The 24,008-nt window shown below is 46.8% G+C and overlaps 1 protein-coding gene and 1 long non-coding RNA gene across 4 annotated transcripts in view; one reads left to right on the top strand and one right to left on the bottom strand.

The window, feature by feature from the left end:
• Positions 1-24,008, top strand: part of LEKR1 (leucine, glutamate and lysine rich 1) — a 775,178-nt gene that overhangs the window by 495,858 nt on the left and 255,312 nt on the right. The gene's annotated exons all lie outside the window — the stretch shown is intronic.
• Positions 19,737-22,994, bottom strand: LOC146785579 (uncharacterized). The gene is made up of 4 exons (XR_014970685.1): positions 22,942-22,994; positions 22,568-22,845; positions 22,410-22,435; positions 19,737-22,048 (listed from the first exon to the last, which is right to left on the bottom strand). It is a non-coding gene; the product is annotated as an uncharacterized LOC146785579 (long non-coding RNA).

Below are 24,008 nucleotides of genomic sequence, written 5' to 3'. Positions count from 1 at the left end.
GCGAGCACCCCATGCAAACGCCACAGGTTAAGCGCTGTGTTGCGATGAGGGATAAAGCCAGACTGATCCTGGTGAATCAAGTCACACACTACGCCGACCAGCCGATTGGCCAACACCTTGGCGAGAATTTTGGGCTCCGCATTCAATAGCGAAATAGGCCGGTAGGATGTGACCCGGTCCCGTGGCCTCCCCTCCTTATGGATAACCACGATAGTAGCTAGACGCTGGTCTAGTGGGAGGGAACCCGCCGAGTGGGCCGCGAGGAACATAGCACGGAGATGCGGCGCCAGCGTATCCGGTCGCAATTTATACAACTCGATGGGAAGACCATTAGGACCCATGGCCTTGCCGGAAGCGACCGAGCGTATGGCGAGGGCAATTTCTTCCGAAGTTGGAGCGGCGTCCAACAACACTCTGTCCTCCTCCGAAAGGGAAGGCAGCGCGATATCCCTGAGCAGGGCATGGGAATCCTCTTCAGAGCGGGAGGACACCGGGGAATACACCCCACGGAAATAGTCTGCAAAGCAGGAGACAATTTCTTCTGGTTCAGTGACACACACACCATTCTGTCTCTCAATCAATGGGACAACTCGACTCGCTCTCTCCTTTTTGTCCAGCCACGCAATCAATTTACCAGCCTTATCACCCACATCATACAGTCTCCCCTGTTGCTCTCTACTGAGGCCCCTGGCCGCCTCCGTGACGAGGGCCTTATAGGCCGCTTGCTTGAGTCGGAGAACATGTAATTTGTCATCCGTCACCCCACATTCTAGATCACCCTCCAACTCGGTTATCTCAGCTTCAACACGAGTCACCTCCTCCCGCTCGCGCCTCCGGGAATGGGAAATAAGGGACAAGGCCTCTCCCCGGAGTACCGTCTTGAACGCCTCCCACAGTGAGACCGCCGATGACACAGACCCCACATTCTCGTCAAAGTAGCGCTTAAGGGATTTAACCAGCTCTGCGCGAATGGTGGGGTCACGCAGGTACCAGGGATTAATCGGGACCACCCTACCCTCTCCCCTCGGAAGAATATCAAAGTGCAACAAGAGCGGGGAGTGGTCCGAAATACCCCGTGCCAAATGGCGCACCTCCCCTATCCTCCCCACATGCGCCGCCGGAACCAGGATATAATCTAGCCGTGAGAGACTACCATGAGCCCCTGAGTGGAAGGTGTACTGTAGCTGCGTGGGATGTTTCAAACGCCAACAATCCACCAGCCCCAAGGTATCCAAGAGGCCAGACAACCACGCCTGGGCACGGGGGAGATCCCTAGGGGGGTGACGATCCACAGTTCCGGAAACCACAGCATTAAAATCCCCCCCACCACTAGAATCCCCTCCGGAAGGCCAAGGAGGAGGCGCCCCAGATCCGCAAAGGTGGTCGTCTGCAGCCCCGGCGGGACATAAACAGACACAAAAATGACCACTCTGCCCTCCATTCTACCCACCAAAACCGTGTAACGTCCCCTGTCGTCATGGAGCACTTCATCAATCTCCAACGGGAGCGAGTTCTTAACCATAATGCCCACACCCCTTGAACCAGACGTGAAGCCCGAATGGGCCACAAGGCGGTAGCCCCATCGATTCATAGCACAAAAGGAGTTGCCAATGAGGTGTGTCTCCTGCAAAAAAACTATATCTGGCGAAATTCGCTTCAAGAACTGCAGGACCACACCTCGTTTTATCCTGTCCCCCAATCCATTAACATTCCAGGACAATAGACTCAGTCCCCTACCCCCCATCATAAACAGAAGCCATCACTCGTCCCCCAGAGAGCACTTTAGAAATAACACAATACTTTTGCCTTGTGGTATAAACGAACAACACCCCACCCCAACCCACCCACCCCAACAAAACTCCCCCCTCCTGCACCCCTGCATGAGCCCAGACAGCCCCCCCAACTTGCAGTGTGCCTGTCGCCCCTATATAATGAAACTAGCTAAACCCCCTAGAGGAGGAAAGAGTACCCCTTCTAGACCCCACACAACCTCCAAGGGAGGGGAAAGAACAAAGACAGAAGCTTGGTCGAAAGTGGCATCATAGTCGTCCAGAGTGAGGCCCAATAGCAACCCCTCAGTCCCGATCCTGTGGGCCGTCTCCTCCCGCCGCCACCCCCACCATCTCGATCACTACCCCCAGGCAGAGTGTCCAGCCAGTCCCCGGCCGCTTCGGGACGATCAAAAAAGTGCGTGCGACCATCCACCTCTACCCGCAGTTTGGCCGGGAAGAGCATGGCGTATTTTAAGTTCATGTCCCGGAGACGGCGCTTGACACCCAGGAAACTCAGTCTCTTCTTCTGGACCGCTTGGGTAAAATCGGGATAAAAGTTCACCTCCATATTTTCCAGCTTAATCGGCCCTTGCAGTCTGGAGGCTTGCAAGATCGCGTCCCTGTCCCGAAAGTTAAAAATCCGGGCAATGAGAGGCCGCGGAGGGGCTCCGACCTTCGGCCTTCCCCCGGGAACTCTGTGGGCCCTCTCCACGGCAAAGAATTTACTCAGTCCCCGAGGCTGGAGATGGGTAGCGATCAGGTCCTCTACAAAAAGATCCGCCGCCGCCTCCTCTCGTCCCTCGGGTACTCCGATGATGCGGATATTATTCCTCCGGGCCCGACTCTCGGAATCCTCCAGGCGCCGATCCATAAGCGCACTCGCCTGACGAAGTCGGTGCACCTCCGTTTGGAGGGCCGCCACCTCAGTCGTGAGGCCCGACGTGGTTCGGGCCAAAGAATCAACCCGGTCGTTGGTCTTGGAGAGATCAGCCCTCACCAGGCCGACATCCACGAGGACCGCGTCGATCTTATGCGCCAAGGTGTCGAACTGCTGGCCCACCGAGGCCTTCATCTCAGCAATGGCGCCCATGACGTCTTGCAGAGTCAGATCCGTGGGCAAATCCGGGGCATCAGGGGGGCCCTCAGAGGACTTGTGCGGTCCGCCGGGAGATCCCTTCTGGAGGGTATAGCGGTCCATGATGTTGGCCTGATGTACGGCGCCACGCCGGGTCGACTTGGTCTTCGACCGATCTCCGTCTTGTTTCGTGGCCATCGCCACGGGTCACACACCCGCACCAGCTACGCCGTAGAGGGCAGGCAATCAAGGCCACGAGCTCCGGGGGGCCACCCCAGGTCGGCGGGGTGGGTCACAGCCGGCAGGCAGGCAGGGTCTCCCCGCGAGGCCACACCAACACAAAGAGCTCCGCGATCGCACTTGCAGAGACGGCAAGAGGGTGCGAAAGTGAAAGCGAAAGTGCGGGGTACGCGACTCGCCAGGCCCAGCCCGCCGTTGTTGTTCACTTTGCCACTGGGTCACCCCCCAGCACAAATCCGGGGTCCGGCGAGAAGTAGGCCGCAAACTTCAATCGGTGCTCACTCCGGTACCCGAAGTCCGATTTGAGAACGGAGAACGGGTACCACCTCGGCTCAGGCTCACCGACACAGTCCCCTCAACCGAGGCAGGATGAAGACAGGATAAACGTAGGAGGTTGCGGAGGTCCTCGGGAGCCTCGCACCTACGCGGCCATCTTGGTTGCGCGCTAGGCTCCTCCCTCCTGTTGTGCATCCTTGTCCTTTCTTTGCATCTGTTCTTGTCCTCTCTCCTAATGTGTTTACGGTCAGAATGGAATGTGTTTTATTACGGGGTAGATATGTTTTTACAGTTGGGAACCGGCAATGCTGCAGTAATTATGTTCCGGCCTCCTGAAACATGAACACGACTCTTTTGAAGTTTATTGTGGGAACTGAGTTGTAACTTTTGTTCGCCATACTGTGCAATGGCAAAAACGTGTATAAAAGGAGCGATCCACTTTTGCAATTTGAAGCAGTCTCCGAGAACCTACACGTTGTGTACTTCTTGTGATCTCTGTATCCCTGCAGTAAATAAACGCTGATCTCTGACGTCGCTGGAAGTGTCCTGTGTCTCTGTGTTTTGTACGCCAGAACAGGTAACCCACGAAGGTTTCAGGTGTTGTCCCCTGGCACCGCTGGGTCTTAGAATAACCCAGTCCTCCAGTTGGCGCCCAACGTAGGGCGACATCAGCGGTACCGGTCCAAAGCCCGACGATCGTGAGGAACTTCGTGTGAAATCTCCGAGGGAAGGTGCACCCCGCTTCATCGATCCAGTTGTCGAAATAAGTGGCCCGACGTCTTTTCCCGCGAAGATCCCCGCCTCCTGACGGCTGCGACGGACTGATGCCCTGCCTGTCGACCTGTTTTGGCGCCTGGCGTAGTTCTTTGTACGGCGAGACGATAGACGGGCCTTCCTGGTGACGCCATTGCTCTTTCAGTTAAGTATTTGTGGGTCGCTCCCAGTGTTCCTTTGTTGTTTGCATGGTTCCATAGCATTTGTGGTTCTTAGTTGTTGGGTTTTATTTGACGATTGCAATTGCCAAAACCAAGGGTCTCGCATTTTTGTGCGAGGACATCATAATTCGATAGCCCTTGAAGTTTGTAAACTCGGTTAGTGTGCATGATGCCTGGCCGTAGTACTTTGTTTGGGTTTCTTCAATGTTGCAGAATGGATTCCCGGTTGGAGGATTCATGTCCGATACCTCCGGTTGGAACTCCAATTTATGAGCTCTATAGTCGCCATGGCGTGGGTCCTATCGTATATAACGAATATTGGGTCCGTGATACTAAAAATGATGGTGTTCTTAGTTGGCCATCACATGGTAGTTTCGAAACTGCCGTTTTAGATAATTTGGAAGCTAAACTGTTTAAAAAGAAGGCTAGGCCAGCCATGTTTGATTCCTTCCGGTTATGGCGTAAAGAGGCCAAGCAGAAAGAAATCAAACAGAGTAAGAAAAATAAGAGAGAAGGTGTCATTACGGTGATGCGAAATGCTGAACAGTATCAGCGAGACAAAGATGAGAAAGAGCAGGAAGTTAGTGCTCGACTTCATCATATGGCGGTGGATAAGTGTTACCCGGTGTTACCGTCTAATGCTGATAAGATGGGAGAAGAAGTGATAGAAGATTCGCTCCTATCTTATTTGTTGAAATCACCACCTCCCTATGCTCCCGATACTGAAATGAAATGAAATGAAAAATTATATTTATATAGCGCGTAACTACCCGGAGGCCTCGTCGCGCTTCAGCAATTACTATGACGAGCTCCAAGGTACATTAGCACGCTTTCGCAAACAAATGGGTTTTTAGGACTTTCCTGAATGCCATCCTATTGTTGATCTGTCTAATACTCACAGGAAGGGAATTCCATAGTTTGGCGGCAGAGTGTGAGAAGGAGCGACCGCCCCAACGGGCTTTGATAACCTTTGTTGGAGTTACTAAGTGCAGTGAGCCGGAACGAAGGGCTCTGGAAGGGACGTAAGGCACTACAAAGGGGAACAAGATGGCAGGGCCTGTTCGATGAAAAGATTTGTGCACTATGCACATCGCCTTAAACTGAGCTCTGGCAGTCATTGGGAGCCAATGAAGCTCTTTAAGGGCTTTCTTAGCTGATTGCCAACGAGGAATATTAAACAATAGCCGGGCGGCAACGTTTTGGGTGACTTGGAGCCTTTTGGTCACCGCTACAGGGGCGCCCAAATATAAGGCGTTCCCGTAATCCAGGCGAGAGAGAATCAGGGCCTGAACCATGACTCTCCTCGCCTGGAAAGGGAGCAAAGGAAGAACCTTGCGGAGCATTTTCATTAACCCAGCACAAGTTGAGGCAGTCTTGGTGGCTTGGACCGAGAAATCAAGCGCCCTGTCAAGCCAGATTCCAAGGCTCTTTATCTGGGGCTTAGGGAGGGGAGGAGTGCCAAGGCATGTAGGCCAAATAGAGGCCAAAGTGTTCGGTAAGGAATTACCTAATAACATGATCTCCGTCTTCTCCCCGTTAAGTTTAAGACAAGACGCATGCATCCACTCAGCAACAGCCTCTAGACACAGACCCAGGGTGTTAGATGACCCCTCCGAGTGGTCCAAAGAGACCACCAGTTGGGTGTCGTCTGCGTAGGTGACGATACGCACACCAAAGGGCTGAACTATATTTGCTAGAGGTTGCATATAAACATGAAAAAGAGTGGGGCTCAGGGACGAACCCTGCGGAACCCCGCAACTGAGTGGTTGCTTGGCCGAGATCGTCTCACCCTCGAACACCTGAAAAAAACGCTCATCCAGGAAGGAAGTCAGCCATTCCAGGGGCGCGCCCGACACACCCATGCCTTTCAAACGATGTAATAGGATGGCATGGTTGACAGTGTCGAACGCGGCACTGAGGTCGAGTAGTATGATGGCTGCTTTTCCTCCCTGGTCCAGCACCGCTCTAGTCTCTTCTGTTACTGCTATAAGGGCAGTTTTAGTTCCATGCTGAGGGCGGAAACCCGTCTGAGAGACACATAGTAGGCTATTAGATTCTAAATAGTCCACTAAGATGTTATTAATGTGTCTCTCAAGAAGTTTGCTCATCCAAGGAAGTAGGGAGATAGGGCGAAAGTTGGCCAAATTGTTCTGATCTAAGGTGGGTTTTTTCAGAAGTGCCCTAACCATCGCACACTTCCATTGGACTGGGACAGAATTTGAAGCAATGGAAGCATTGAGGACATCCAGGATGGCAGGACGGATGACGTCGATTACTTTGATAAGAGTCTGAGGAGGTGCTGGGTCGTTAGGGGAACCCGAGGTGACTTTAGGGATTATTCCATCCAATGAGGAGGAGTCTAGAAGGGGGAATTTGTCCAACAGGCAAGAAGTCATCGTGTCGGGGTCCATTGTGGTGGTAGGCTCCAAGTTCCCACCAGCTATGGAGAAAGAGGAATAGATAGTTGAAATCTTCTGGGAGAAGAAAATTGCTAAGTTATTGCAACGGGTTTTTGCGCCGTCAAGTGACTGACGCTCAGGGGGAGGGGGAGTGATTAAGGATTTAGCAATTTTAAAAATTTCCTTAGGAGAATTGGCAGCTAAACGAATTTTTGATTCATAAAACTGAGCTTGGGCAGATTTAATTTCACTTTTGTAGAGCTTTATAGCAGCTCGGTACTCCACTTTTTTAGATTGAGAATATTCTTGTCTCCAGGCTCTCTCTAGTTTGCGACAGAGTTGTTTCCTAGACCTGAGAGCAGGCGAGTACCAGGGAGCAACTTTGGGTCTATTTATTAGATGCAAAGATTCCTTTGGAAGGACTAGATCGAGGGTGCTGGAGATCCAATTGTCAAAATTGACAGTGGCTGTGTCGGGGTTAGTCACCTCCGGGGCTGGCTGATCGATGAGAGCTAGTTTCCATTTAGCAAGTGGAAGTGAAGCCCATTTTCTTCCCCAGCGCTTATTGTGGGAGTGTGACATAGAAAAGCTGCCGGTAGACCAAGAAAAAGGTACCAAAAAGTGATCGGTCCAGGGTAGTGGTATAGGTGTCTCCACGGTTAGGCTCTCTAGATTACTGTAAATGTGATCTAGAAGATGGCCCCTGATATGCGTCGGTTGAAAGCCTTTCTGTAGCAGGTCCATAGCCTGCAGATTAGATCGAAGGCTATTGGCATCTGCGTCAAGTGGGACATCCAAATGCAGGTTCAGGTCTCCTAGCAGAGTAAAATTTGCTGAAGACAACACTAAGTCGGCAACTGTGTCCGTTATATTGGTGATAAAATTGCTGAGGGCGCCAGGTGGTCGATAGACTAACATACCAGAAAAAGTGTTTAAGGGGGAGAATTCAAGAGTAAAGTGTAAAGTCTCACAGGCTGGCGTAGAGGATGGGGTGACACGACATCTAAAATTGTCCCTGTAAATAATGGCCAGTCCTCCCCCTCTACCTGTCTTACGATCCAGACGTTTACAGGTATAGCCTTGGGGGGTGGCCCATACAATTGTAGGATCGATATCTAGCTGAAGCCAAGTCTCCGTTAAAAAAAGGGCATCAGGTTTAAGATCTTCTATCAACATAGCTAGTTCAATATGATGTTTTGGCAGGGATCGGCAATTGAGGAGACACATCTTCCATTTGCGCGTAAAGGAATGATTCCCTGAGTCTGGAGGTGAAACACTCCAGTCACAGGTTTTGCAGCGGGCCTTACGGTTTATAGGCAAGACCGAATGTAGGCAGGCAGCTTTAGTAGTAGAACGAAGTGCATGCAGCAAAGGAGCACTGTAAATAACACGGTTGCCTACCATGTCTGCGGAACTGGGGATGGGGACTGGAGCTGGAGCGACCGGTCGCGGACTGGCGCAGACTGGCTTCTCTTTGGCGCCTCTTCGGCGCGTCTATGGCGCTCCCGCTGCGCGTGCCGCTGCGCGGTGCAACAGTGGATTAAATAGATTAGGCTCAGAGGAGACTGGAGCGTCAACCCCCTAAGATGGCCGCCCTATAATGGCACCACCAGGAAGTGAACGCGCTCTGTACTCCCTCCACATCAATCAGCCAAACGCTGCGGTGGACCGGGGAGTCAGAGTACAATTCAATTTAAAATGACAAAAATAGCAGCAACAATGTAGCAAGCATAAAAACGTTTTTTAGATAAAACACCAATAGCAAAGCACCCACGATGTTGTTAGCTGAAGCGCTAGTGCAAAAATGACTCGTATCAAGGTTTCTCGGGCGCACAGGTGCTGGGAACTTAAATAATCAAGGCTCAGAGGAGACTGGAGCGTCAACCCCCTAAGATGGCCGCCCTATAATGGCACCACCAGGAAGTGAACGCGCTCTGTACTCCCTCCACATCAATCAGCCTAACGCTGCGGTGGACCGGGGAGTCAGAGTACAATTCAATTTAAAATGACAAAAATAGCAGCAACAATGTGGGTCCTATGATTCTTCCTATTCCTCAACCTGCTGTTTTGGCGGCTGCTGGTCAGCCCGTCGTTCCTCCCGCTCCCCCGAATCCTCTTGTGCCGCAAATTGTCCATCCTCCTTTACCGGCTTTTCTTCCTACTGCGCTTTTCCCAGCCCCTCCTCAGCCTGTCGTTCCCGCTACTTCTGGTGCCGCGTCCACCTCTACTGTTTCCACTCCTACTGTTGTTGCTCCTGTGCCTTCTTCTTCTTCTCTTTCTGTTCGTAGCCGTCTCCTGAATGCTGTTGCTACTCTTTATTCTCCGCTTTTTGGGCCAATACTTGGATCGACTCTTTCTGATGTTGCTCAGAGGCGCAGCCAGCTTCCTGATGGTAGGGAACGTGAATCCTTGGTAAAAATGGCACGTAAATGGATTCGTAATCCTGTTAAGTACACTTCGCGTATAGTGTTTGAAACATTTTCCCAGTTTAATGCGCCCACGCAACGATTCGTGTTTGAGGAAATGTGTAAATCGTTGAGGGAAGAATGGGATCATGATGTGGTCGACAATGTGGTCGACAATGTACCGTCTGAGGTTTCTGAGCTCCAGCATCAATTTACAACTGGTGTGATTGTAGGTGATAAGGTTCAAGCTGCTCTAGAACGTCTGTTATCCTTTCGATGTACAGTGCAACCTAGAGCGTTGTTTAAAGACGAGACCGAAGAGTGGATGGCAAAACCTGGCCAATATCCTATGCGAGAAGTTCCCCCAGTGTGGATGCCAGGTGATCCTAATGCTAATCCTGCTGTCCCAGGACGTTTTCAGAGTGTGGATACACCTCCCTTGGAAGCGATCGGAAGTTTTGCAGGTGAAGCAAACTTTGCCCGATCCTCGTAAAAATCCTGCAGGTTATTATAAGGAGTTGTCCCAACTAGTGGATGCTACTGTTATGAATCTTGCTGATATCGACATGTTGTTTGGCAATGTAGTGCCTCAGCCGATTTGGGCGAAAATTCGTCACGAGAATCACGCGGCTGAGTTAGGCGGTGACTGGGCTGCCCTTACGGCGGCAGACGCCCAGCAAGTTGGTGGGGCTAAACCTGAACAGCTTATTGTGGATTTGCCCCAGAGGATAATTACTCTTATGAAAACGCTTATGCCAGCGATGCGCGTCAATTGGGACAAATTGTCTGCGTGTAAGCAAAAGAGGGATGAGAGTGTCTCCGATTTCTTTACGAGATTTGAGGAAGCATTTGTTGATCATAGTGGTCAGGACATGAGTTCGGAGGGTGGTCAGCGGTTGTTCGTTGATAAATTTGTATCGAACTTGTTGCCCGAACTCAGCAACAAGTTGAAGAATTCTGAGAGTTCGTGGGCTGTTTCTACCACTGCTCAAATATTGGCTACGGCCCAATATTATGAAAACAGAGAAAAGGAAGAAAGTGAACGTGCAGATAAGAAAACGAAGGATCTTAAAACTAAGGTCTTATTGCAGCAAGCGTATCCTCCGCGCTCAAATTTTAATGACTCGCAACAGCCAAATCGCTCACAATCGCAGTTTCCCAGATCACAGGTGCGTAATGACTCTCCCGCACCTCGCTTTGTGTTGGGGTATAATCAATGTGCATATTGTCGGGGGGAGGGCCATTTGAAGTTTAATTGCCCAGTTCTACGTGATAGGAACAATGGTGTGTCGGCTCGAGGAGGTCGTAGTGGTCCTCAACAAGCTTCACGTGGTAGAGGTCGCGGTGTTACTCAGACTCAGTCTGAGCATCTTGCAACTTCGTCAGACTCGCAGAATTGTTTTGATCGACGCGATCTCACGTCTGGTAGATCTGCGCAGTATCATGTGGACGACTATTATGTCGAGCGTGATGTTGATACGGACGGTATCTACTAGGACGGCCATAGACAAAGGAAGGGAGAAGTATCAGTTCCGGTAGATCAGAGAGGGCCTTATGTCGCAGTTGCCACATTGGGCGTCGTTGAGCCTTTTCTGTTGGACACTGGTGCAGCAAAAAGTTCCATCATGCATTCGAAACTCCCTGGCACGCCTTTGTCTGGCTTAACGAATGTTTCCGTTGGATTCTCTGGCGCCCCCGTTAGCAATCCGGTTTCTAGCCCCTTGCCCCTTACGATTGGGTCTCATGAGTTAGAAGCTCCTTTGATTTTGACTACTGGTTGTGGTGAGAATCTTTTGGGCTTGGATTTGTTGAAAAGGTTACATGCGACTTTGTACTGCTCTCCTACGGGAGTAGAGCTTACCTTGGGTCAGAGAGTGATTTCCCCTATGTATCTATCGATCGACAAGCTCCCACCGGAGTTGAGTTCTCTTCCGGCTTCTTTGTGGGCGACAGGTCCCAATGATGTGGGCCTGCTGGAAATACCACCTTATGTTGTTCAATTGAAAGTTGATGCGCGATTACCGCGCCTACCCCAGTATCGTATCTCCCTTGATGGTGAACGGGCACTATTAGCGATCATCTATGATTTGATCGATAAAGATGTTATTGAGGAGACACGAGGTAACGTGTGTAATATTCCTGTGTTGCCTATTCTGAAGCGAACCGATCCCTCCAAGCCCCCTGTGTACCGTCTAGTTATTGACTTACGGGAGGTAAATAAAATTGTTGGCCCGCAGTTTCCTGTGGTGCCCGACATTACAGCTTTACTGACTCTGATTCCAGCCTCTGCATCATGGTTCTCGGTAATTGATTTGAAGAATGCGTTCTTTAGCATTCCAATTGCTGAGGAAAGTCGAGATTTGTTTGGTTTTTCATTAGGTGGTCGTAGCTTCCGGTTCAAACGCGCACCTCAAGGCTACTGTGAGAGCCCATCGATCTACAGCCAAGCTCTCAAGAGCCAACTTGATGCATTCGTGCTGCCAGCTGGTGCGGCCTTGATTCAGTACGTTGACGATCTGTTGGTAGCTGCTGACACTGAACAAATTTGTAAGACTGCTACTGTGGCACTGTTGCAGCATCTATGTGACTTACACCACAAGGTGTCACCTTCTAAATTGCAATATTGTTGTCAAGAAGTTACCTATCTAGGTCACTTATTGTCAAAGGCGGGAAGGAAGTTGACCCCTGAAAGAATCGCAGCAATTGCCCGAATGACTGTGCCGACGACTCAGAGAGACGTGCGTGCCTTTTTAGGTATCACGTCATACTGCAGACAGTGGATTCCAAATTTTTCACTGTTAGCGAAGCCATTGATAGCTCTTACGTGCAAGGATGTTTCGACTCCTTTGCCATGGACGGAGGAATGTCAGAAAAGTTTTTCTGAACTTCGTGATGCGTTGTGTTCGGCTCCTGTGTTAGGTACTCCTGATTACAGCAAGCCATTTACACTGTACGTCCACGAGAGGGAAGGTTGTGCGTTGAGTGTTTTAACGCAACAATTTGGTGACAAGCAGCGCCCATGTGCATATTTTTCCTCGACTTTAGACCCGGTAGCTAGAGCGTTGCCGAGTTGCTTGAGGGCGACGGCGGCAGCTGCGGCGTCTATTCGACAATCCGCAGGCCTTGTCATGGATAATATGCTCATAGTGATGGTTCCGCATGCAGTTGATACTCTTCTGAATCGTACAAAAACTCAACATCTGACGAGTGCAAGGTTGTCTGGGTACTAGCTGACCCTTTTGGCAAGTCATATACAGATCAAGCGTTGTAATGTACTGAATCCGGCGACATTGTTGCCGAGTAATACGGAATCAGATGATGTACCACCACATGATTGTTATTTACGAACTGAGGAAGAAACAAAGGGTCGTGTGGACCTGAAAAACACTCCTTTGGTAGATCCTGATGGTACTTTGTATGTTGATGGTTCTTGCTTTAAATTGCCGAATGGCGATGTGACGACTGCGTATGCTGTAGTGACGTTGAGCACGGTTGTGGAAAGTGCGAGATTGAATCAGAATTCAGCACAAGCGGCAGAGTTGATTGCATTGACAAGGGCATGTGTCTTGTCTAAAGGAAAGCGAGTGAATGTGTTTACCGACAGTCAGTACGCATTCGGCGTTGCGCACAGTTTTGGAAGACTTTGGAGAGAAAGAGGGTTTATGACATCGCATGGGACGAAGATCCAACACGGGCAGCTAGTGAATGATCTTTTGGATGCACTTACCTTGCCTAAACAAGTGGCGATTGTTAAATGTAGTGCACACCGGAAAGTGACGGATGATGTTGGTCGTGGTAATGCATTTGCGGATGAGATTGCTAAGGAAACGGCTAAGAATCTTACAACTCGAATGTATGTGACAAGTTCAGTGAGATGGCCGACGGAAACTGGTATGTGTGAAGACACTGTTGAGAGTGTGAAGGCAATTCAGAACGAGGCAACTGAAGCTGAAAAGATCAAGTGGAAAGAAAGTACGGGAAGGTTGGATATGCATGGATGTTGGGTTGACTTGACGGAATGTCAAAGGTGGATGTTACCAGATGCGTACGTATTAGCTGTCGTGACGATGGCTCATGGGTTGTCACATATTAGTGCAAAAGGGATATGTAAGTTCTTGTCCCCTGTATGGAAGAATGAGGGTATTACTAAGTGTGCTGAGAGAGTGGTTAAGAATTGTATGGTGTGTTTGATGCACAATCCTGGCAAGGGCACCCCCACTCCACCTGGTCATTTTGCTCCCCCTGTTTGTCCCTTTGAAGTGATCCAATTGGACTTTATCCATATGGAGAGATGCAATAACCTGAAGTATGTTTTGGTTGTGGTTTGCGCGTTCTCTAGATGGATTGAGGCCTATCCTCTTAAGGATAATACTGCCCTGTCCACAGCGAAAATCCTGCTGAAGGAATACTTTCCTAGGTATGGAATGCCACGGATTGTGTGGTCGGATAATGGAAGTGAGTTTGTAGGAAGTGTGATGCAGAGTGTGTGTAAGGGCCTTGGAATCCGTCAAAAATTCCATAGCGCTAATCATCCTCAGGCAGCGGGTTTGGTTGAAGGGTACAATGGTACCCTGAAACTGAAACTTGCAAAAATACAAGCTTCCACTGGTCTATCATGGCCTGATGCCTTGCCTCTGGCTCTCTTATCAACCAGGGCGACTGTACACTCTCGAGTAGGGCTTAGCCCATATGAGATTGTGTTTGGCCGCCCTGCGAACATTTGGGGAGTCCCGAGACCTAAGGCCTTTAATAGTCTTGACTATCCAATGCTAATTGATTACCTTCATGATTTGACCACTAAACTACGGTTGATTCATCAACAGGTCTTTGAAGCTCTACCGGCGCAGACAGAGGGTCCTGGACATCAGCTCCGGCCAGGCGATTGGGTCGTTACCCGAAATTTTGGTCGGAAACGTAACTTGGAGCCAAGATTCGTAGGACCCTTTCAAGTCTTGTTGACAACGAGGACTGCGGTTCGATTGGAGGGCCGGAAGAACTGGGTTCATGCCGGCCACACGAAAAAGGTACCCATCCCCTCACCAACAGACGGTTGGGTGAGAACTGGGATTGCGGCAACGGAAACTGAGACTCCTTTAAACTTTGTGCCGTTTAGTGACGCTCAACCTGTAGGAGATGATCTGTCGCTGCCAAACCCACTTGTGGAGTCATCAGTAGCAGAGAACCCAAGGTCCGACTCGTTGTCCACTTTATCGAACACTGTTGCGCCAGCTGAACAATTGTTTACAGAGCAAACTCGACCTGGAAGAAGTCGATACTTTCTTCGTTCAAGGACTAATAAAAATTAAGTCGTATATTTGTTTTTTCCCTTTTTCGGTGCGATGAGCATTATGGACAATTACATCCTTTCTTTTTGAGTTTTTATGTGTTTTTCACTGCTAAAGAGATTTGTGTTAAAACTGAACGTTTTGAGAAAAACCTACCATCCGGGTTACCGTAGGGCCGTGCGGGTACTTCTTTCTGTTTAGCAGGTTTTTGACGCTAGGTCGGTTACTTTTGTCGATTCCTGGGAACTCCTGGGGATTGATAATCGCTACTCAGAACGAAGTGCGTCAAGTACGTCACGGACGGTTTGTAGAGGATGGCATTCTCTAAGCTGTTGGAAGTAGAAAGGATGTCGGCGCAGAGATCAGAGTTATATAGGGTTGTACGAACAAAATGTTTTCGGTTTCAGGTATTCCTACTGTTTCTGACTGTATCTATGCTATTGGTGGGCGGAGTGTATTTTGGAATACAGTTGTTATTGCCTTCTGTTTCACCTACCTTTTCTCCTAAACTAAGCTCCATCACCACTGTTTCCCCACATTCTTTTCATCCTTTGCCTAAACACGAACAGGTTAGATGTGCGGAATTTATTAATAACTCCTTCGTTCAACTCCTACATCAGCATCAGTTGGTGATGAATACTACCAACTGTTGGGTGTGTGGATTAATGCTACATACCATGGATAGGGGTATTCCGTATTTGGTCCTTCCTTACAGCTCCCAGGGTTCCGCTCGAGCATTCCAAACTATGTTTCGTAGTGCACTAGATTCCTACCCCAGTCGAGAGCCACGCTCTGTTAATTTTGGTCCCGGTCCGTACCACAAGCCTTTGGCGATAGCGATAGCGGATTTAGATAGAGATGTTTTTGATGCATCGCTTATCCCAGATGAAGAGGTGCAAGCCTATAAGGATCTGAGTGAGGCTGAGTATAGTGTTTCAGTGGGTGATAGACAGCTTAAGAGCTCGTCCCCAATATGGATTGTACCACACCTCGGTAATTTCTGCTTGAAAGGTTTGGGTCGAAATCCGAGAGCACAACTTGGGAACAGTGCTTGTACTGACACGTATGTCCTACCGATGCTCTCTTCCCCTGTTTTCCTGACTGCTAAGGGCACTTATTTCATATGTTATGAACGCGCATATACATGGTTACCCCGTGATTTTTCGGGTACCTGTTATATTGCGAATCTTTTACCACCGACTTTTACAGTGGCCTCAGACTATCACAAGACTAGAGTTGTGAGAGGCGTTATTAGCAAAGAGGATACTGCCGGTCAAGAAGCAGGAGATTTCTTTAAGGGTTTCCTGCCATTTTGGGGACCTATGGTTAATAGTAGGAACCTAAGACAGTTGACCCGTGTAGTCGAGTCGACTGCTAATATTACCGCGAGTGCCCTTGGTAACTTAACAGCTGAACTTCAGGCGGATAGACTCATGACGTTGCAGAACCGGATGGTTCTAGACGTCGTTCTCGCAGATAGAGGTGGTGTGTGTAAAGTTATCCATTCGAGCTGTTGCATTTTCATTCCTGACAATGCTCCAACTGTCTACCAAGCCATCTCAAAGTTGCACAAGATTTCCGAGTCCATACACGTGGACGAAGGTAATTGGACACTTCTAGGATGGTTTTGGGGTTTGATATCCACTTGGGGTTAGAAAATTCTGATGATCGTAGGGGTTGTTGTAACGTTTCTATTCACGTGTTGTCTTTGTGTACAGTGTGGTCCTGCCTTATGTGGCCTTTGTGCTACAACGTGTATAAGACGGCCATCTGTTACCAAGGAGACATTGATGAGTAGAATGATGTTCCAGCAGCAGATGAACGATCTGATGAATATTGAAATCGATTCCGATCTTGACTAGTGCTTGCCTACCTGAGGGCAAAAGGAGCGTCTGAGGTTCCGTGTGAGACGGAACGACACTTTTTGAGTGGTGACGAATATGGATGAGTTTGGTGTCTACGAACCGCAAATGACGAGTATAGTGGGTGTACGCAGTTTCGCTACGCAACCACGTATGGTTCGTCTCATTTTTGGGTTTGTTCATCCGAACCCTCGGGTTCCATTTTAGATACGACATCCATTTTGTTTCTTGCCCTCAAGTAGCCAGCGAACGGACGTTGCCCGCTTCGTGACCCTGGGACTCCCAAGCTTACATGAGGGACACGTGTTTCCTTGAGGGTGATTTTTACGATAAGGGAAATGACACGGCGAAGGCAGATGGCCCCGCTCGGGACTCATCTTGCCGTGCTAGCCTATTGTTTCAGTCATGCATGCATTGGACACAAGGTCTTTGATCCTGTCATCAAGTTTCCTTTATTACTCCCGACACTCTTCTTTAACCTGTTGTGCATCCTTGTCCTTTCTTTGCATCTGTTCTTGTCCTCTCTCCTAATGTGTTTACGGTCAGAATGGAATGTGTTTTATTACGGGGTAGATATGTTTTTACAGTTGGGAACCGGCAATGCTGCAGTAATTATATTCCGGCCTCCTGAAACATGAACACGACTCTTTTGAAGTTTATTGTGGGAACTGAGTTGTAACTTTTGTTCGCCATACTGTGCAATGGCAAAAACGTGTATAAAAGGAGCGATCCACTTTTGCAATTTGAAGCAGTCTCCGAGAACCTACACGTTGTGTACTTCTTGTGATCTCTGTATCCCTGCAGTAAATAAACGCTGATCTCTGACGTCGCTGGAAGTGTCCTGTGTCTCTGTGTTTTGTACGCCAGAACAGGTAACCCACGAAGGTTTCAGGTGTTGTCCCCTGGCACCGCTGGGTCTTAGAATAACCCAGTCCTTCACCTTCCATGTGAATAAGGAGGACAAAAAACCTAAGAAAGAGGGAAAGACAATATGCTGATCCAGTCCTCTCACACCCAGACAGGTTGACATCATTCTGATTGCGATAAGCAATGGTATGTTATTCCCACAGACACAGATTGAAGATGTGCTTTCTTGCTCCCCAGACATGTCCTTGGAAAGGAAGCCACGTAGTAGTAGCTAATGATGTCCATGTAGTCTGAGACACAACTAAGTAGTCTATGAAAACTGGTCTCTACATGGTGCAGCAAGATTGGTAAGAATATATAGCATTAAAACACGAGGCATACAACAAAGCCATTGATTTGTTGTTCGTTGGGAAGAAACATTTTGATCCATGAATGGATTAACAATACACAGAAGGCATGGTGACTGCTAACCACAATCCTGAGTTGTTCTTGTTCCAAGGGGTGTCCCTTCAAAATAGTCATTTGCACAGCTGCAAGAATTTTCTCAATAAAAGAAAAATGTACTTCCGCTGGGGAATGCAAGTGAAACTTGTATTTAGTGGGAATTGTCGCTCTCTCATTGGAGGTCACATAGGTATAACTGGAATGACTTGGTATTACTCAAATCGCTGTGTCTCCTTCCTCCCCCTCCCTCTGACGAAGTTCCCCTCCTTGATCCGAGAAACACACCTGGGGCTCTAAGGTCTGCAGTCCTTTGATTCTCCAACTCCCCAGATTGAATTTGAAACCAGCCTCAGCAACTTCTGATGAATTTGTGAATATTCTACTGACTGCGGAGACCTAGCAATTTGACCGATGTCCGGTGGAGCTACCCAGGTAGCTATAGAGGGCTGTGGATTTCCCCCTCGGCCATCACCTACCCAGCCGAACATTGGGCAGACTTTCCTTCGTCTCTCTGCAGTGTCTCCTTCCTCCCCGCCTTCCAATGCTTCAGCCCGCTTGTTTGACTTTCACTTTGTCTTTTTGGTTCCCCTGAATTACTTTCCTCCTTGCCTGTCTTTCCTGACCCGATCTTCATTCCTTCCCCTTGTTTTTTTTCCCCTCTTCCTCCTATACCCCATTGGATATGTGTATTTGTTTAATCTATGCTTTAGTAATTCTTGCTTCTGTAACTGATGGAATTTTGTAACTTGATAATCCTCATGTAAAGCACTCTGATACTTCTGGGTCTAGCCAGCGCTATATAAAACTTTGCAAATAAATAAATAAAAATAGGTTGGTCTTACTGTCCCTAGTCTTTGAATATTTTGTCTCTAGCATGTCTGCTTTCAGAGCATTCAAGATATCAGTGTGCCTGTAAGTTCATTGTTTTGCTGAAAATATGGGAGAATTCAAGTCATACAAGGGCTTCTCTCACTCAGCGTAGTGTAGCAAATACCTTTGTCTGAAGTTAACAAACCCCGGCAGGGATCGCAATTTCTCTAGTTTGTTAAAAGGCTGTAAGGTACCACACTTCTGAAGGGACTCAGAAGCCAGCCCCTTACCCCCAATGGATAATCGCATCTAAGGAAGGCCACATAAGGTAGGAAATCTTAAATTTTTTTAAAGGTAATTCTGTAACCGTGTGTCGTTAATAGTGTTACAACTCTGTCCACCCTAGTTAGATGTACGTCTAAATCGTCTCCTTCAAGGTAGATCTCATCAATGTTTGACAATACTTTGGGATCTGGTTGTAAGATCTCCCACTAATGCAATCTGAGAATAAGCCAGGGTTGTTCTTATAGCCCATAGGTAAGTGTCTAAAATAGAACTGCACCCTGGAGAAACTAAAGGCGGTTAGATACTCGTTTTCAGGTGCTATAGTCTGACTTAACACCCATTAGAGATCTCTAGGGTCGGTTTGTATTTTTTTCCACTTCAGGTCCATCATTAAACCTGTGCTTTGCACATTTTACACTGCATATGTTCTTGTACATGTGTTTGAATTACTATAGTCTAAACCTATCCTATAGGACCCATCAGGTTTGTATACGGGGAAAAGCAGTAGGTTTTTGCTGAAAGACAAGGCTCTATTATGATCCGATATTGCAACTGATTTAGTATTGCTTTAATACCACACTTTGCTTCTGGCTTTAAAGGATAGTGAAATTAGAAAATCCACAAAATGGGGAATAACCTTTCAAAAGTCAACCTTGACAAACCTTTGATGATAGGTGCTCCCTTATTCCCTGTAGAAGGTAACCATCATTACTAAGGACGTCTCTGTGATGATGCAAGGATGGTTCAAGTGTGTGTGCATATAAAAACTATTAAAGGGCTCCCAAAATATCCAGGCTCAGTGTGTTGGGCGCCAGTGTTGTGAAAACTGAGTCTCTGGTTCAGCTCTACATTTCTTTTCACACCCACGGATGTCACGCGCAAACTTAGTTCGAATGTGGAAGACACGTTTTTGTAACCACACAGAACTCTACCAAATACATAGTTGAAATGGTGTTAATGCTTTTGGGTTACGAACCTTCCCTATATAGGGATCAAGGGGCACAGTGGTAATTGGAAACAAAACCTATTTCACTCTCTTCAATATCACACACACACAGGGTTCCCTAATTAAAAAAGGCACTTTAACTAAAACATGTTTATTACAACAGGTGCACCCTGTTATTCAGCACATATAAAACTAATACACAGAATACAATTATAACAGCACAAATGAATGCTGTGAACAATGAGAATTAAAAAACATTTCTACCATGGTTAAAAGGGCATCTAAAAACCTAACACCCTAAAACCTACTTCCATTCACTGTGCTATGAGAGCATGGACAGTTGAATAACTTGCATCTAGATTTTCTTAGGGAGAGTGAGTGCACTGAATACCTGTTTACAGCTAAACTCTGTTGTTATGAGGCGTCAAAGGGGCTGTGATCCCTGTGAAAGGAAATACACGTCGCTTCAGCATCACCTCCTCCCGGACTCCGGATCGATATCAGCTTTCAGTAGAAAGTGTGATACAACAACATCTCTGGCAGTCACGATCTTCTCAGGCAGTATTTTTCGGGATAATCCTGGGTGAAGGACCTTTCCTGACAAGTGGTCAAGTGGCAGTTCTTTAATACAAATCTTATCTAAGATGGAATTTCCAAAATCACCTTAGGAATGTCTGATATAGCCAGTGTGCGTCAAGCCTTAAGCCTAAAATGCATTCTTTTAAAAAATTTCGAAAAAAAACATCAATTCAGACTACATTAGTTTGACTATTGTCCATATTTGAACTAGAGATAGAGATAACAAGGCACTTGTGCCAGACTGAAATCCTATCAGGTGTCTTGTTGATATCTGTATGACATGAAACTTTCACAGTTTCTTGGCGTGATAAGCACAGGCAATACCTCCGTCAAAGGTAGACAATGTTGATGATTCTGCAAAAATCATAATTAAATTGAATGCAGGCACATTTAAAATGGAGTCGGCTTCATAATCTTTATGCCAGTAAGGCAGTTCAAACCTGGGGCTTACGCACTGTATAGGCTGAAGTTTTTTACTTTATACTTGTGTGGTGGAGTGAAACCATTTCCGCTAAGAGCTTTAGGCTTTGTGTTGTATTCATAAATAGATGCAAGTTTGAAGACCAAGATAGGGTATTGCTGTGATCTAATCCCAAGGCAAATATACCTCCAAAAAAGGGAGGCATGTTTTTCAATATTCTGAGTTAATATAAACATTACTTAGAAACTTGGCAGATGAGGCTTGTTAACAAAAGTTCATATTTATTTTATTGATGGCTACAAGAGAAAAACCCAAGGTCGGGTTGGTCCTCAAGCTGAGCTGTCCCTGTCATTGAGGAACTGAGGCTTAGAATCATTATTTTTGCCTCATAAACTCAATGGGAATTAGTACTGCAAGCCTTCATTATTATTGGGAAAATTGAGATGTAATGCAGGCCCATAAAGCCCCTATGACACAAGGGGTGCCCCACTCTTCATGGGGACCTCTATTCTGCTAGAACCTAGCTAGATTCTGTACTCTCGGGGCTCCTCAACACCTTCTGCAGCACGGGCCCATCGTTTTGCATTGAGCAACAGGGCATGTGTGCTATGCAGATTACATTTAACTAGCAGGTACCAGAGGTAATGCTTTCCACTGGTGCCTCCTTTTTTGATAGGGATCCAACTTGAGAAGATATTAGGTGGTCTCTGAGAGTGCAGTAGTGTTTCATGAATGATGATATGACTGTAGAGAAATTAGTCGTCATTTCATCATACATGCATCACAGTTTTCAGCTGTGTAAATTTACAAAAAGGTTGGGGCATGAAAATACATTCTAGATTATATTTAAACAGGTTCTAAAGCTGATAAACTTCAGTCTTGGTTTGTGATATTTTCATGATTGTTCTGCCACTACTTGCCCTGGTAATTTGTTCACTCTGGGGAGGTTTGAAAGTGGCTAATCACTAGTCTGGTCGATTGGTCCCATTTTGTTTTTAGCAACTTTGTCACTATGACTTACGTCAAAGACCAAATAATTAATTAGTATTGAATTTTATATGTTTGAATTTGTGTATGGACGCAGATCCCACAGTTAATAATTCTTCATATGTAATAATACTAAATAGTCACAAACTCAAAATGTCTATTGTGTTTTATAAAACGTGAATACTCAGTTTCACCTGAGGAAGGCCTACTTGTCTTTTCAGATAGTACATTTTAATGCATGTGATTTCTAGCATTTGACAAACTCATCCTTTCCCTCACTTAAAAATTTCTGAAGCACACGCAATTGATATAAATTTGATAATACTATAACATAAAAGATCAGAAAAGATCACTCGTGTTCTTGGGCTTGTCCAGTCTTTTTATTTTGCAAATTCTTCCACTCCCTTACGCCAACGCGTTTCTTCGCATACGGGTTGTAAACCCCACGACTTCCTCAGGGCTGGAAGTAATACAAATAATCATGTTGTAATACGCTAAAGACAATTACTCATTCATTTTTATATCTTATAAGCCCAAACATCCCCTTTGTGCATCAAGGGACTATTAAAAAACCCAGAATATTGTGCATTTGTTGCATGCTGATAGCAAATTCCATCAGGAAGCAAATGTCTATTTAAACAAATTTACGCTAATATACACGAGTACATTCTAAACCTCTTATTTACATCCTATCATTAAGTGAAAGTGATTCTGTGAAATGTCAATGAGATGGCCAATGTGCAGTTTGAAGATTGATACACCACCAGTGGAATACGTGTTCAAATTGCACAGCAATGTGTCAGAAAGTGAAAGGACGGTACCTTCAAAGTAGTTTCCAAACGTTTTTCTGTTAAGTTAAAAGACAAAAAAAGAGGGAAAGAGTCCCCTTAAGCTTGAGACGACAAGGGCATGAGGCAACAGCTATTAATCACGTCCCATTAAAATCACCAACTACCAAACTCTCAAAACTAAAGCTTACCTCAAAAATGTCATCAGTATTCAAGGTAAAGGTTCCTTCCAAAGAGTAATTTCAAATTGTAAATAATAGATCCAATATGCGAGCCTGCAACGCAACAATGTTCTCACTAACAATTCATATATCCTTTAGCAAAAGCGTATTATCCTCATTAGTGTTCACCCGAAGGTCCCGCAGACTTTCCCACAAACTATTCCAGTCAGGGTATGTATAAGCCGCCAACTCCGAAACGGAACCAATTCTTCCGATTGTTACAACAGGTCCCTGCAGTACGGGGCAACCTGTGTTTATTAAGAGAGAAATTGCCGAAGTTGAGTGACGGCTAAAATATAAATCCATAAATTAACGGCATATCTAAACCACAATGGTGTACATACCTGTATGAGTTGTATCCTCACGTCACACCGGATATGGTGGAGACCAATTCCCATTCCCAAACGGGATTACATAGTGATTTGCAGAAAGCGAAGAGGTGACTATATTCACCACAACGAAATAGCGCCATCTTTGAATGGCAAATTCAAAACAATAATTTCACACTACACTATCATAACCAAATATTCAGTGATAAGTATGTCTAGGGTTGTACTGTGTAAAAGCATACCTCTTAAATTGAATCGAAGCGCCCATTACAGTCGCTCATGCCTTGTCATATAGGTCCTTAGTTACCAAATCACACTCGCAAATCACATGAAATAGCACCATCTTTGAATGGCAAATTCGAAACAATAATTTCACACTACGCTGTCATAATAATCCATCATGGTTGGTTCTTTGAATCCTTCCTCCTGTGGATCTGAGTTAAAATTATTTTTTGTCCGGGTAAATGTTAGGCTAATTGTAGGGCACTTGTCTGAAATAGACTCGCACATAGCCCCAATATTTCAATCGGCACTTTTAAATGTTAAAAAGCGCTCACACATATATTAGGCCTATAAGAATTATTGACAGACCAGATTTCAAGGAGCATTGTATTTTATTAAATTCAGTTAATCTCTATAATCTAGGCTTTGTTCCCTGATTTGGTGTATATTTTGTGCTTTGAAGCCAACTAGGCCCTCACTACGAGTGATGAGGATGGTAAAAGAAGATCCATACTGGGGGGCGGAGCTAGCGCATGGTTAAGATGGCTGCCTAATCGAGAAGCTCTGCGCAACCACCGAATAATACGTCATTTATCCGACATTTGAAGCGAGTACTGAGCTTCGTTGAAACAGGAGCAGATTATGCCAGAGCCGCGGAACTACGAGATCTGCTTTTGGCACATTGTTATCTTCACTGCAGCAATGGGCAAAGTAGACCGTGCACAGCTGAAAATATCATTCGACCTGCAGAAGCCTAGGGGATGTGACACCACCGCAGACGATGCAGACACCGTACAGAACCCTCCCCAAGAGCAGGCTGACTGCGACATTCGCTCCCTGCTAGCCGCAATGGAAAAGGG

This window comes from Triturus cristatus, chromosome 11 (genome assembly GCF_964204655.1).
Source record: "Triturus cristatus chromosome 11, aTriCri1.1, whole genome shotgun sequence".
Classification (NCBI taxonomy): Eukaryota; Metazoa; Chordata; class Amphibia; order Caudata; family Salamandridae; genus Triturus; species Triturus cristatus.
Note: the sequence above shows the minus strand (reverse complement) of the source record. Positions and strands in the feature narration are given on the sequence as shown.